Source organism: Helianthus annuus, chromosome 14 (genome assembly GCF_002127325.2).
Source record: "Helianthus annuus cultivar XRQ/B chromosome 14, HanXRQr2.0-SUNRISE, whole genome shotgun sequence".
NCBI lineage: Eukaryota > Viridiplantae > Streptophyta > Magnoliopsida > Asterales > Asteraceae > Helianthus > Helianthus annuus.
In genome coordinates this window covers 136,293,561-136,305,508 of record NC_035446.2, presented here as the reverse complement: position 1 = coordinate 136,305,508, position 11,948 = coordinate 136,293,561, and the positions used below count along the sequence as shown (strand labels likewise).

The 11,948-nt window shown below is 35.8% G+C and overlaps 1 long non-coding RNA gene across 5 annotated transcripts; it reads left to right on the top strand.

Annotated features, from left to right (window-relative positions):
* Nucleotides 1–2,198: 2,198 nt before the first annotated feature.
* On the top strand, nt 2,199–11,146 carry LOC110909116. 5 transcript variants are annotated; one of them, XR_004879426.1, is made up of 5 exons: nt 2,199–2,565; nt 3,883–3,967; nt 4,347–4,437; nt 5,620–5,781; nt 9,780–11,146. It is a non-coding gene; the product is annotated as an uncharacterized LOC110909116 (long non-coding RNA). The 5 variants fall into 5 exon arrangements; XR_004879425.1 differs by having other exon boundaries at nt 4,333–4,437; XR_004879427.1 differs by lacking the exons at nt 2,199–2,565; nt 3,883–3,967 and having other exon boundaries at nt 3,975–4,437; nt 9,780–10,333; nt 10,925–11,146.
* The last annotated feature ends 802 nt before the right edge of the window (nt 11,147–11,948 follow it).

Genomic DNA, 11,948 nt, shown 5'->3' with positions numbered 1-11,948 from the left:
CCGAGGGTGATGCTGGTGCAGGTGCTGACGAAGCGATGGTTGAAGAGGGTGCTGCCCCTTGAAAGCAGCGAAGTGGGCGATGATGGATGTTTATGCCTAGGCCGGAGCCCATTTTTTTTTAATTTGATGGTTGTGGTTGTCTGAACAATTTACTTTTCCTGCTTTTGAACAATTTACATTTCCTGCACTTAGACAATATGATGACCAAAGGTGGAGGGATCCTGAGTTTCAGGACGAAGCCCTTGGTTATCAGTTAGTATAGTTTATTTTGAACAATATAACAGTTGAAGGTGGATGGGTCCCGGTTTGAGACGAAACCTTCAATCTGTTAAGTAAATCTAGTTAAGAACTTATCGTGCTTTTGGTGGATGGGCCTCGGTTTGAGGTGAAACCAAAAGCACAACTTTTGACCTGTTAATAATATAACTACCTTTTGACTTGTTTTCTGTTACTTTGCATTACTTGGTGTAACCCTTAGCTTTGCAAAGAATTTCATACTGTTATCTCACAAAATATCCTGATTAGTATCCTCAGCAATATACTGTAAACTTTTTATTAGATAGAACTTACAAACACCACTTCAGCTTCGTAGAAAGTTTTTTGATGAATAACCACTTTTAAATGATCAAAATCCCAAACTATTACTAGTCTCAAACATCCTAATCAATTATTCTGAAAAAGACTTTGAGAATATATCAGGATATTTGTTCTTTTTATAAAACATAGTGTCATTAAAGTCCGCAAAGGAAAGATCATACCAGAAATAGGATATAAACCTATTACCAAACTTCAATCCCTTTGCAATTCTTCCCATAAAGATGTCCCCTGTGCAAGGTACTTAGTGCATTAGTTCCAAATCCTATCTCTTTAGCTTTTGCACCACCACCTTAATGGGAATGTCCTCTGCGTACAATGCCTTCAAATGCTTTAGAAATCTTCTGAATGTTAGTTTTCATCGTTTAGGCAATTTTTCATGTCCCAGGGGCAAAACCCAAAGGTGTACTGGAGATAAAATCCTTATATCCTGGGGAAAATCCCAAATTTTCATGCGCTACAGGCGGGAGTGTATAAACTCCAAGACTTAGAAAGTTGAAAACCTTTAAACCTTAGAGAGTATGAAAATACCCTTTCATGAGAGAGGGTGATCAATCCTCATATACCTTTAGGATTCAGGATATAGCCAATAGTGACGAAATTGTCAGCCACTTTTACATGGACTGGCCCCGCCACCTTAAACTATCCCCGAATAACTTGCGCTCCAGGCGGGGTGTTTAAACCCAATTCGGAAGAAAGGTGAATACCTTTAAACCTGTGAAGGGATCAGTATCCCTTAAACGTGAGAGAGGGGGCCAATCCTCTAGTCTTTCGAGTTATCCTGAGCACATATCCTGGAGCTACATCCTGAAACATATCTTGCAAAACAATTGTAAACTAAGGTGGGTGTTAGCTTGGCTAACACCCCTCCGATGCTTAAGTCAGTATTGGGTTTCAAAGAATAAATTAAACCAAACATATTTAAAAAAGGTAGAATTCATACCATCCTGAGTTAGAAATTAAATTCTAAACTCACTTGAAATAGAGCTTGAGGTGTATAGCATTCCAGGACCTTGGTAGCATATCCCCCTCCATATTCTTGAGTCTGTATGCTCCTTTCCCTGCTTCTGATTCAACCTCGTATGGTCCTTCCCATTTTGGGGCTAGCTTGCCATCGGCAGGATTGGTAGTATTCTGAAAAGCCTTTCTTAGTACCCAATCTCCAACCTTAAACCTTCTGGTCCTAATGTTCTTGTTATATGCCCTGGATATTCTCTGTTGATATGATGCCATCCTTAGCCTTGCCGCATCTCTTTTCTCATCTATAGTGTCTAAATCTTGACACAAGGCTTCAGGATTCTGCTCAGGATCACTTAGGGTTGATCTTACAGTGGGTATTGTCATTTCTGTCGGGATTACTGCCTCTGCTCCAAATACTAAGGAAAATGGAGTTTGCCCAGTAGCATTCTTCACAGTTGTCCTGTCAGCCCATAGGACAAATGGTAGTTCTTCTGCCCATCTTCCCTTCTTAGCCCCAAGTCTCTTTTTCAGATTGTTGACAATTATCTTGTTTGATGATTCTGCCTGCCCATTCGCTTGAGGATGTACTGGAGTAGATGTTATCATTTTGATCCCCCAATGGAACACCCCAAAATATAAAATTTACATATACATATGTAAATTATAAATTGGTCATAACCAAATGTAACATAACTAGGAATAATTAACCTAGTTAGTAAATTGAATTGGAAAAAAAAAACAATAAGGAAAAACATGAAATAGATAACCATTTTACAAAATATGGAACTATAGGGACTAAAAGAGGCAAAAGGGAAAAATGTTTTTAATTAAAACAAATAAACACCAAAACACACACACATGTGTGTGTTTGGTCGACGTTTACACAGAGCCAGGAGAAGGGTTCTTTTCAAAACCCTAAACTCACTAAAATCCATCAAAATCTAAGGGAAATCGAGTTGGAAATTAGGGCTTTAACTAAATTCATGATCAACCATGCTAGGAGATCACAAGGTATGTCGAATTTTATCATTTGGTGATATCTTGAAATTTGGATAAACATTCATGAACGAAATTCTTGTGTGCATGATGAATATTATAGTTGAATTGATATGAGTATGAGTCTAGGAACAAACCCTAGATGAGAACTTGATGAATTAGTGTCATAAATTAGAGATTGAATGATTACCCATATATGTGTTAAGTGGATTTTTATGATATTATGATGAACACTTGAAAAGTGATGGTAAATCTGAGAAAAAAATTGATGATGAGATATAAGTTCTAGATGTGCTTAATGCACACAAGACATAGAGGTTTGATTTTGATGTTAAAACTTGGTTAATGGTTAACCATGAATTGGATAATAGATGCGTATGAATCTCGCCTACAAGGTGCTCGTTAAAATTCCTAAGTGAAATCGTGTTGTCTACTAGTTTGTATGTAGAGTTTGATTTGATGATTAAGTAGTGGGTTTATGACATCTCTTAGCCTACAATCATTGTGTTATAGGTTTCTAACCATTAACAAATAGTTTAATAAGGGTTTTAGCCATGGAAAAGTGTTGCGTTTGATGATTTGGGTCGAATTCGAAAGAACCCTAAACATGATTTCCGTAGCTTTTTATATGGGTTTTTACTAATCTTAAAAAAATCATATAAAATCAACCGTTTATCCGTTTCGGGTGTTCCATACCTTTTCGGAAAGCTTATGAAGTAAATTTTTACTGTTTTCAATCATAAGAAACAAATGTGGTTGTTAAATAGGTCAAAAAGGCGAATTAAAACTGCTGTTCAGAACTTGAAAGCTGTCAAAAAATGAAAATATAGTTGCTGAACTGATTTTATAAAAATCATATAAAACCATAGAAAATTCGTTAGAAGGTGTACCTTATATGTTTGCGAAGGTATTGGAGTATTCTACGATCCATCTTTGAACATGTTGATCTAATTCAGATTTTAAACGGGTCAAAATGGTCAATTACAGCAGCTAAATAGAAAATCGCTGCACATAAATAATGTTTTTATTAACCAAGAAAAAGACAGGATTGTATATACTTGCTTTAGGCATGAAGTATTGATTGTTGGGAACAAATGGCACTTTATGTGACATGCTTAAAGTGTTTAAAATCACTTACTAACTAGTTGTATAAGTAACTTCACTAACGGGTCAAACGGTTAGTGAATGAAAAGAATTATGGTATGAAACTAATTGTTGAATATATGGCATGTTTTGATTGATAAGTGTGTAAAAAAAAAGGGGGGGGTCCATAGGGTGTTGGCCATTATATAGAATGACCAATCTAACCATCTTATGGATGTCATGATATAGTTGACTCTAAACAAGCTAGGTGGGAGCTTGGAAAGGAACGGGTCAAACGGATCATGGATGCGAAGAATGTTTGCGCGAACGCGAGGTAAGTAAAGCTTACGCCTAATTGTAGTAAACGTATGTATTTTATAGATGATAAATGTGACAACCGATTACATTCGAAATTGAAGTTCCGACACTAAGCGATGTGAGTCGGAACGAATAAAAATGATCAAAACCATGGTTAATGGTAAAATGGACAAAAGGGTAATTTAGTCGAGAATCGACTAAGAATTTATAAGATTTCTTTAAGGTTACCTTATAGCGAAACTTGAAATGGGTCGGATGTGTGAAGGGGATATTAAAAGTCATGTTTTGACATAAGTATAAATGTTTGGTCATAAATACCAAATGGGTCAAATGGTGGTGATGACACCATTTGACAATATCGACTAATGTTTGGTTGTTAAGTTAAATGTTCACAGGAGTGAACGGGAAGTGGATTATTGCGTTGCTATAAAGTAGCGGCTAATAAAAGAAAGGTACAAAACGGGTCTATATGTTGACTCGAGCCAGGTACGCATTAATTAGATCATGGCGATATGCGTAGTTGTATTTTAGAATATAAGTTACTATGAAATATAGCGATGATATCGCCACATTGAATATTTGGTCAAAAGATGGTTAGAACTCGTTGGTAGTCGTCAAAAAGGAAGGAATTCCGTAGACAAGCCAAACGGGTCGAATAATCAAGTAAGGCATGGTTATTGTTTCGGATTATGATGGTTTGATGGTTGATTTTGAATATTTTATAACATATTAGAAATATGAGGTTTTAATGAATTAGTATCATAGAAAACTGAAAACCGAGAGTCGGGTCTTGGAGTAATGATCAAATAAAACAAAACCTGACATTCCAGGTACTATCGTAAATTACGGTAGAACCGTAATTTACGGTGGTTGTGATATGGTTTACGGAGCAGATCTCCTGGTTTACGGTGACCAGACATTTCCAGGTCTCACCGTAAATTACGGTAATACCGTAATTTACGGTGGATTCAGAATCACTTTTTATATTTTTGTTATTTCTAATGTGGCATTAAGCCTTGGGATTATGTTATTATATAACAACGTCAAAACTAATGATTTTAACGGTTTTGATCATAGGTGAATGCCAAGAGTGCCCGGATGAAGATCAAGCTCGATGAGGAACCGAACACAATAAAATCTAACACTCGGGATTAAAGCTTCCGCACGGCGTTACGCCATATCTTTTAAACGACGAACTTATTTATATTACGTTGAAAACTTTTAAGTTGTAAAAGTTTTTTTTAGATTACTTGTATTTTCTAAGAATACTTAATCGCAATTTCATGTTTATTTTCGATATTTATACGAAAACCTTAAAAATTATAACATGGGTGTTACAAGTTGGTATCAGAGCCTTGGTTTAAGAGATTCAAGTATGGTGGGGAAAACCATGCTTGGACTTAAACCTTACGCTCTTGATAAAGAATAGTGTTCGGTTCGAGGCTTGATCGCAAATCCGGTAAGTGCATGTATGCTGATGGTCTAGTGTATTAAAGTATTGTAAATAACACATAGGGTTACCGTGTAATACACATTACCCCAACTAAATGATTGATATAGTTGACAAAAATACGCGCGTTGACGCTTATAGTAGAAAAAGCCTTGTATTATAATACAGGGGATTATTGAAGTTGACATTACTAACTTTTGTGAATGTCTTGATTTAAGGACACTTGCATTTAAAGATGACAAAGGACAAACAAATTAAGGATGTGATAGAGGAATAGTCCGAGGCATGACAAGAGGAATATGCTCACTAAGGACTAAATCGCATAAAGACCGCGAACAAGGTTAATGGCAAGAGACGCCCGTCGGGGCAAGCATTATCAGGTGCGTGCTTTTAAATATAATCGCGCAATTAGCAATATGCAACAAACATGTAAAGAATGATTGTCGCATATGTAAATCACAAACTTGGGAAACCTGAATAGAATACATATCCAGGATATTAATTCCAAGAAAACTAAATAGAGGTGTTACTTGCATGGGGTGTGATGTGAAAACTATAATAAGGTCGTGTATGTCATGTGTTAATCGCTTACTCTGGCCAAGTAAGCAGTGGCATATGATACCATGAGTTTCTTATAGCAGACACATTTACATCTGATGTAGTAAGGACGGGATAAATGGGACAAATTAAAAAGGTACCCAAAAGAATCAAATGAGCAAAATATTTGATAATAATGTAAACGCACAGCCGAGAGACGGAAGCGTACTACATTAGGAAAACGAGCCCAAGTGAAGGGACAAAGAAGCATGTAAAATGATTTAGACATGAATTGGGAGGGAGTGTACTTACACTCGAACCCGGAAAATGAAAGCATGTAAAATGATTTAGACATGAATTGGGAGGGAGTGTACTTACACTCGAACCCGGAAAATGAAAGCATGTAAAATGATTTAGACATGAATTGGGAGGGAGTGTACTTACACTCGAACCCGGAGAACGCAAGCATGTAAAATGATTTAGACAAGTGTTTGGGAGGGAGTGTACTTACACTCGAACCCGGAAAATGCGGATGTCTCTAAACGAGTCGTTTTTGTAAAACGGCAAACTTGAGAACAAAGTAGGAATATAAAAGCGAAACGAAGTGATAATGCGTACCGTAAGGGTTGCAATAATAACGACTTCGGTAAAACACCCGGTTGGTGGGTAAGGATTTAAACACATGCGTAGACCGAGAAACGGGAACTCGGATGGAAAGTTAAAAGACTTGGATTTTGAGTCATTACTAAAAGATGACAAGATAAAGTAAATAGAAGTTTTGATAAATCATGTTCAACTATTTTAAAGTTGAACGGGTCGAACAAATATTGAAGTTTGACATTCATAAGTGACGAATTTTCACACGAACAAGTTAAACGGGTTAGATAAAACGAAACATTGGAAAAGATAAAGAACCCGGTAATGGGACGAGATTGAATGCAAATATGAGCGCAAACCGAAGAAAGGAAAGCGCGAGACATTAATGAACCCATGTAATGGGTCGGAATTAAATATGAGATGATTGTGGACACGAATCACAGTCGGCATGAGCGAAATTTTGATGCAAAAAAAAAAAAAAAAACAAACAAACAAACAAACAAATAATTTTCAAATATAAAAAGGAGAATCTACGGGATCATTATAACCTTCGGGTTAGAAACAATGTAATGGTCTACGGGACTAAACTGACCCATGGGTCACGAATAGAAAGGGAAGGAATCATAAAGGCAACGCCCTAAAGAAGTGAAAGCCTAAATAAATAGCCTACGAGGCCAAGTAAAAGAATCTACGGGTTACGTAGACGAGCGGGGGAACCAGTAGAGAATTCACACATAAAACTAGACTGTAAAAGAATAAATTACAAATTGTCAATGTCCTGGTATGGATAATTGACAAAAGATAAAGAAAAGATCCTAAACTAAAACTTTGGTTTTAGTAAGAAATAACGTTTTTACAAATATGTATGCTGATAGGAAATTGAATATTAAGCATGAAAGGTTCAAGTTTTGACACTGATAGGCGCAAGACGTTATGTTTGAAAAGTGATATTTTCGAAAATGAAATTTTGATATAAATTAAATATGATATGACGCGATCACGGTCAAGAACTGCAATGTGAAGTAGAATCACATTATAACCAAGCAAGCTGTAAAAAGTAACTGGACTAATAAGTCTAGTTAGCGAGACCGGTTAAGGTCAGCAATTAAAATCAAGAAATTTGGTTTGCTTGTAAGCGGTGGATTCGGTATAACTAAATCGAATGAATAAATTTGAAAACAAAAGAAATTGTTGCTAAAAGTGAAAATTCTCACTAAAGACCTTTAAACGGGTCAAAGTAATGGATTCATAAAGAATTCCATAGTATATGAAAGCGATGGATATCGCTAAGTTAACTAAACTAGTGGAAATAACAAGATTACGTTATTTCAAGTTGCATTATGTCGTATGAGATGTGTAGACAATTAGTAACCAAAAAGATGTTACCATACTTTTCTGGTACTAATAACGATTGGTTAAAAATATAAGTAATGTTTAAAAGAATTCTAGGATCGAATACATTGAGTTTAAACTCGATGAATTATGCAAGAAAAGGTTTCGAGGACGAAACCTCTTTAAGGGGGGTAGACTTGTAACACCCCAAAATATAAAATTTACATATACATATGTAAATTATAAATTGGTCATAACCAAATGTAACATAACTAGGAATAATTAACCTAGTTAGTAAATTGAATTGGAAAAAAAAAAACAATAAGGAAAAACATGAAATAGATAACCATTTTACAAAATATGGAACTATAGGGACTAAAAGAGGCAAAAGGGAAAAATGTTTTTAATTAAAACAAATAAACACCAAAACACACACACATGTGTGTGTTTGGTCGACGTTTACACAGAGCCAGGAGAAGGGTTCTTTTCAAAACCCTAACCTCACTAAAATCCATCAAAATCTAAGGGAAATCGAGTTGGAAATTAGGGCTTTAACTAAATTCATGATCAACCATGCTAGGAGATCACAAGGTATGTCGAATTTTATCATTTGGTGATATCTTGAAATTTGGATAAACATTCATGAACGAAATTCTTGTGTGCATGATGAATATTATAGTTGAATTGATATGAGTATGAGTCTAGGAACAAACCCTAGATGAGAACTTGATGAATTAGTGTCATAAATTAGAGATTGAATGATTACCCATATATGTGTTAAGTGGATTTTTATGATATTATGATGAACACTTGAAAAGTGATGGTAAATCTGAGAAAAAAATTGATGATGAGATATAAGTTCTAGATGTGCTTAATGCACACAAGACATAGAGGTTTGATTTTGATGTTAAAACTTGGTTAATGGTTAACCATGAATTGGATAATAGATGCGTATGAATCTCGCCTACAAGGTGCTCGTTAAAATTCCTAAGTGAAATCGTGTTGTCTACTAGTTTGTATGTAGAGTTTGATTTGATGATTAAGTAGTGGGTTTATGACATCTCTTAGCCTACAATCATTGTGTTATAGGTTTCTAACCATTAACAAATAGTTTAATAAGGGTTTTAGCCATGGAAAAGTGTTGCGTTTGATGATTTGGGTCGAATTCGAAAGAACCCTAAACATGATTTCCGTAGCTTTTTATATGGGTTTTTACTAATCTTAAAAAAATCATATAAAATCAACCGTTTATCCGTTTCGGGTGTTCCATACCTTTTCGGAAAGCTTATGAAGTAAATTTTTACTGTTTTCAATCATAAGAAACAAATGTGGTTGTTAAATAGGTCAAAAAGGCGAATTAAAACTGCTGTTCAGAACTTGAAAGCTGTCAAAAAATGAAAATATAGTTGCTGAACTGATTTTATAAAAATCATATAAAACCATAGAAAATTCGTTAGAAGGTGTACCTTATATGTTTGCGAAGGTATTGGAGTGTTCTACGATCCATCTTTGAACATGTTGATCTAATTCAGATTTTAAACGGGTCAAAATGGTCAATTACAGCAGCTAAATAGAAAATCGCTGCACATAAATAATGTTTTTATTAACCAAGAAAAAGACATAGGATTGTATATACTTGCTTTAGGCATGAAGTATTGATTGTTGGGAACAAATGGCACTTTATGTGACATGCTTAAAGTGTTTAAAATCACTTACTAACTAGTTGTATAAGTAACTTCACTAACGGGTCAAACGGTTAGTGAATGAAAAGAATTATGGTATGAAACTAATTGTTGAATATACGGCATGTTTTGATTGATAAGTGTGTAAAAAAAAAGGGGGGGGGGTCCATAGGGTGTTGGCCATTATATAGAATGACCAATCTAACCATCTTATGGATGTCATGATATAGTTGACTCTAAACAAGCTAGGTGGGAGCTTGGAAAGGAACGGGTCAAACGGATCATGGATGCGAAGAATGTTTGCGCGAACGCGAGGTAAGTAAAGCTTACGCCCAATTGTAGTAAACGTATGTATTTTATAGATGATAAATGTGACAACCGATTACATTCGAAATTGAAGTTCCGACACTAAGCGATGTGAGTCGAAACGAATAAAAATGATCAAAACCATGGTTAATGGTAAAATGGACAAAAGGGTAATTTAGTCGAGAATCGACTAAGAATTTATAAGATTTCTTTAAGGTTACCTTATAGCGAACTTGAAATGGGTCGGATGTGTGAAGGGGATATTAAAAGTCATGTTTTGACATAAGTATAAATGTTTGGTCATAAATACCAAATGGGTCAAATGGTGGTGATGACACCATTTGACAATATCGACTAATGTTTGGTTGTTAAGTTAAATGTTCACAGGAGTGAACGGGAAGTGGATTATTGCGTTGCTATAAAGTAGCGGCTAATAAAAGAAAGGTACAAAACGGGTCTATATGTTGACTCGAGCCAGGTACGCATTAATTAGATCATGGCGATATGCGTAGTTGTATTTTAGAATATAAGTTACTATGAAATATAGCGATGATATCGCCACATTGAATATTTGGTCAAAAGATGGTTAGAACTCGTTGGTAGTCGTCAAAAAGGAAGGAATTCCGTAGACAAGCCAAACGGGTCGAATAATCAAGTAAGGCATGGTTATTGTTTCGGATTATGATGGTTTGATGGTTGATTTTGAATATTTTATAACATATTAGAAATATGAGGTTTTAATGAATTAGTATCATAGAAAACTGAAAACCGAGAGTCGGGTCTTGGAGTAATGATCAAATAAAACAAAACCTGACATTCCAGGTACTACCGTAAATTACGGTAGAACCGTAATTTACGGTGGTTGTGATATGGTTTACGGAGCAGATCTCCTGGTTTACGGTGACCAGACATTTCCAGGTCTCACCGTAAATTACGGTGATACCGTAATTTACGGTGGATTCAGAATCACTTTTTATATTTTTGTTATTTCTAATGTGGCATTAAGCCTTGGGATTATGTTATTATATAACAACGTCAAAACTAATGATTTTAACGGTTTTGATCATAGGTGAATGCCAAGAGTGCCCGGATGAAGATCAAGCTCGATGAGGAACCGAACACAATAAAATCTAACACTCGGGATTAAAGCTTCCGCACGGCGTTACGCCATATCTTTTAAACGACGAACTTATTTACATTACGTTGAAAACTTTTAAGTTGTAAAAGTTTTTTTTAGATTACTTGTATTTTCTAAGAATACTTAATCGCAATTTCATGTTTATTTTCGATATTTATACGAAAACCTTAAAAATTATAACATGGGTGTTACACCCAACTCTTGCAGAAATCAGTGGTCCTCTTGCTTATAAACTGGGACCCATTATCACACATGATTTCAGCTGGTACCCCGAACCTGGTCAGGATATTCCTTTTTATGAAGGACACTACTTCTTGGTCTCTAACTTGGACAAAGGCTTCAGCTTCAACCCATTTAGAGAAATAATCCGTCATTGCTAGCATAAAGACTTTTCCTCCCGGGGCCTTTGGTAATTTTCCTACTATATCCATCCCCCACTTCATAAATGGCCAAGGGGAAACAATAGGATATAACGGTTCAGCAGGCTGATGCAATATGTTACTATGTCTTTGGCATGCATCACATCTTCGAGCATACTCTGTGGCATCTTTTCTCATTGTTGGCCAATAATATCCTGTCCTTAATACTTTCGAAAATAATGACCTGCCCCCAGTGTGGTTACCACAATCCCCTTCATGTATATCCCGAAGTACTTCTTTGGCTTCAGTATCCTCCAAGCATCTCAAGTATGGTCCTGCAAGAGATTTCTTATATAAAATATTATTTATAATAGTGAATCGTGATACCTTCATCCTAAATGCTTTAGGATTTTCATCTTCGGGGATATGTCCTTCCTTTAGATATCTCATAATTGGAGCTGTCCAGGACTTAGGATCCCTTTCAGGATACATCACTCCAGGATCTTGAATACTAGCTACTCCCTTATGCTGAGGATCCGTCGCAGGATACAGGATATGTAATATCGGTATCGGGGTCCCTTCTGGTATCCTGATTG